General features: G+C 37.9%; 1 pseudogene; it reads right to left on the bottom strand.

Moving 5' to 3' along the window:
- Positions 1-1,642: 1,642 nt before the first annotated feature.
- The window catches only part of LOC102017682, a 5,881-nt pseudogene continuing 3,764 nt past the window's right edge, over positions 1,643-3,759 (bottom strand).

Genomic DNA, 3,759 nt, shown 5'->3' with positions numbered 1-3,759 from the left:
TTCCTTTCTTGCTATTGGTTCCACCAACTCCCAGTAATACCACAGGCTACAAACCAAGATTTTGTTTAGTATGAGAATTTGGGGTCACTTAAGATCCAAGCCCTAGCAAGTAGCTTACAATAATAACGTTATTTCTTCTTCCTGTCTCAATTCTTAATTTTCTCGTACAAGATTCTGTATTACACTGAAGGCAAAACACATTTTTGAAATAAAAGTAGTTTTTCTATAAAAGAAAATATAAATGCCTCCCTAACTTCAACAGTGAAAGTTATTGTTGTCTCTACTGTTTACAGAGTTGCTTGTGACCCCAAACAGTAAAATATGAGATTTTACATTTACTGAAATACAAAATAGTATGCTAGGAATATAAGAATACAGTAAAAATGATATAAAGGAGGCTGCAACTCAGCAAGAAGCAGCAAAAGTGACCAACTGTCCTTGGTGGCAGAAAACTACTTAGCCAGAGTGCATATTGGGCCACTGGAGAGGAAATAAAATGGGACACTTCACCTTTTGGCCAAATGAAAATGTTATTTTTCAATCCTGTTCTGCTTGAAACAAAACGATAAATGTAGGTAAGATCAATTATCCCTTTTTCTTAGGCTGGGGATTTAGCTCAGCGGCACAACGCCTGCCTGGCAAGCACAAGGTTGTGAGTTTGATTCCCAGAACCGAAAAAAAAAAAAAAAAAAAAACTTTTTCTGGTGCTAAGAAAACATCTTTTGACACATCTTCCATCTATATCCCAAATGTTCTTCTGAAATTTATCTTTTAAGGCTTCTTTTGGTTTTGTTTTGTTTTGTTTGTTTGTTTGCTTTTCTTCCGGTACGAGGAATCGAATTCACAACCTTGTGCTTGCCAGGCAGGTACTGTGCCACTGAGCTAAATCTTCAGCCCCTTAAGGCTGCTTTATAACTTCACTTAGTTATTTGGTTTCATGCTAACATACATTTACTCCAAATATGCTCCGACCATTCTTTCATTTTAGGTTGTGACATATAAACAGGAAATAAGATCTCTGTATCCCATCTTCACCAACTTTCTGGATCTGAATTTGCAGCTAATTATAGGGCACTGCCTCTCTACCTACTCTTCTGTGTATATACACATATATGTACAAAACTGCCCAGCAAGTTCTTTGAACATATTAGCAGATGCTATACATTTTAAATAAATTTTCCTTAATTAACCAAGCCTTGAAAACTTGATAAAAATGTTAATTATCTTAAAATAGTTGAGGTTCTTTTCCCCCTTAAAGTCTAAGCCAGAATTTGTCTTTTGTAGAATACCTATTTTTATTCCAAGGAGCATGTGATCGATTCCCTGTCAATCAACTTTATTTTCAGAAATCCCTTTATAAACAGAGCCAGTTTCTATTAAATTGTGTGATGGCATTAGTCTTTAAATCACCTTTTACAGGCTGGGCATGGTGGTGCCTGCCTGTAATCCCAGCACTCAGGAGGCTGAGGCAGGGGGATCGTTACAAATTCAAGACCGGTCTGGGTTACAAAGTGAGCTCAAGGCCAGCCTGAAGAACATAGTGAGACCCTGTCTCAAATAAACAGAAAAACAAGCAATAAAAAACGTCTTTTACAAATAAATAAAGGGAAGATGAATAATATTGGGATATGCTTGTTGAATATTAATTGTGAAATTTCTTCTTTCTGAATTTTTTTCCTGCTGCATTTGCTGCTTTTTCAGACATGATCTCGGAGTACTTCCTTCAGTTATATCTTCTGAACTCAGAAGCAGCCAGCAGTTCTTCCACAATAGTCCATTTCCTTTGCTTCTTGAGAATTCATGAATGGTAGAAATCAGCTGGATTGTCAACAATAGCTCCAATCTGAAAGTACTTAGGGAACCCATCTCGGTCATTTTTCTTGTAAAATCTCTTTGGGTCCATGCTTGCTCTCATCTTCAGAGCTCTGAGATCATTTTTAAGTTCACTGGTCAGTTCTGGAGCTCTCACACGAAACCAACCATCACCTGCAGCTTTTGTCGTTCTTTCCTGCGTTTTTTCTGAAGTTGACATTTTGATTCACTACATTGTGGCACACAGTCGTTTTTTTCAAAATCGCGTGTAATAACAGCTTTCTGTAGAAGTTCATTTTTCTTTTTCTCCTTGATCTGTGTTAGAATATTCTTTTTAGACTGAAGTTTTTTCTGCATTGAAATTAATATACACACCACCCAATTCCTTGATACTCAGACCAGGGTCTATACTGCTACTTGTCAAATTCAGAAGTTTACACTCTGTGTTATTTAGTACGTCATCTTCACCGCTACACTCACTCACCTTTATTTCTGTCACTGTCTGATGGTTCTTCTTCACTGTTTTCATCCTCTTCCTCTTCTTTTTCTTCCTCCGTGGTCACCTCACTTGCCTTATCTTCCAAGTAAAAACTTTTATCAGCATTCAACACAGGAGTTGTGTCAAAGACAAAGAATGCATTGTCGTGAGATGTATTTTCTGAGTTTCCATTTTATGATGCTTTTTTGACACTATTTTCAACAAAACACACGAGGTCCTCTTCACTTTCACTGCTTTCAGATGGCTGGCTTTCATCACTGCTGAGAACTGGTAAGACAGAATCATCTGTATCCTGAGACTGGTTGAGCTCAGGTTTGTTAAGTTTGGTATCACATTCAAGATCTACACTCCTTTCACTGCTGTTAACCTCACTGACAACTTTATTTGTAGACTCTTCATCATCACCACCATGACCACTGAACTTTATCAGGTCATTTATTTTTACGGTACTCTTTCTGTCTTCATTCCCTCTGTTCACTGCTGCAACTGCAAATGATTGAGCTAATGATTTCATTACAGCCTCACAGTTCAGATTTGAGGACTCCAATGGGGCTTTATTATTTTGAGGGGTTGAATGCTTTTGAGGGACAAACTGCTGCAGGCTGGTGTCCTGAAGTTTAGAAAGAAATTTCAACTGAGAACTTTTATCATTTTCCTTTCTCTCATCTATTACTCTGTTTTCCTCTTCATCCAAACTCTGCCTGGGATATGAATTCTCTGACTTCATAGAAATATCCATGAATCCCTTTTTATTCTCTGGTACAATCTTAGTATATTTATTATCAGCTTTTGCCTGTAATTTCCTTGGCATAATCCTGGGTGTTCTTTTATGTGTAATTCCAGGGAATGAAATGTCAGAGCATGATGAGTCAGCATCAGATACAGCTTCTGCATGTGATTCTTGTCTTTGACCTGTTAGAGGTTTAGCCGTACTTCTGGTTCTTGTCATTTCTGGGGAAGGCACAATTTTACAAATGCCCGAAGCATGAGATTCTGCTTCAGAGACAATTTCTTCAGCAACAAAGTCATTTAGTTGAGTTATTTTCTGTTTTTTTCTTACAGTGGACACTGGTGTCAGTGCCAGTATGATCTGCCTTCTCCTAATTATTCTTAGAATAGTTCCCTGTATCTCAGGCCCTGAAGAAAAATTTGACTCTGTATCAGAGAACTCTCCACCAGTAGATGGTTCAGTGTTCTCTGCTAGAGAGCCTGCTGTAATCCTGTTTTTCCTCTTCTTGGTTTTTGGAATTCTACAGATTGGATTTTGTTTCCCAGCAGTTTGTGAGTCAGCTGTGATTTGGTTATCAGGTCTAGATTCCTTCTTGCTTTCCGGATGTGCCTGGATTCCAGCAGCAGCAGTACTTTTCTGCTGGCAGCTGGCGGCCAATGTGACTTGTATTATAGCCTGAGAACGTCAGAAATTTATTTAAAAAAAAAAAAAACTATCA

This window comes from Chinchilla lanigera, unplaced genomic scaffold (assembly GCF_000276665.1).
Source record: "Chinchilla lanigera isolate Chin_1 unplaced genomic scaffold, ChiLan1.0 scaffold00097, whole genome shotgun sequence".
NCBI classification, from domain to species: domain Eukaryota; kingdom Metazoa; phylum Chordata; class Mammalia; order Rodentia; family Chinchillidae; genus Chinchilla; species Chinchilla lanigera.
This window is presented reverse-complemented; position numbering and strand designations above follow the sequence as displayed.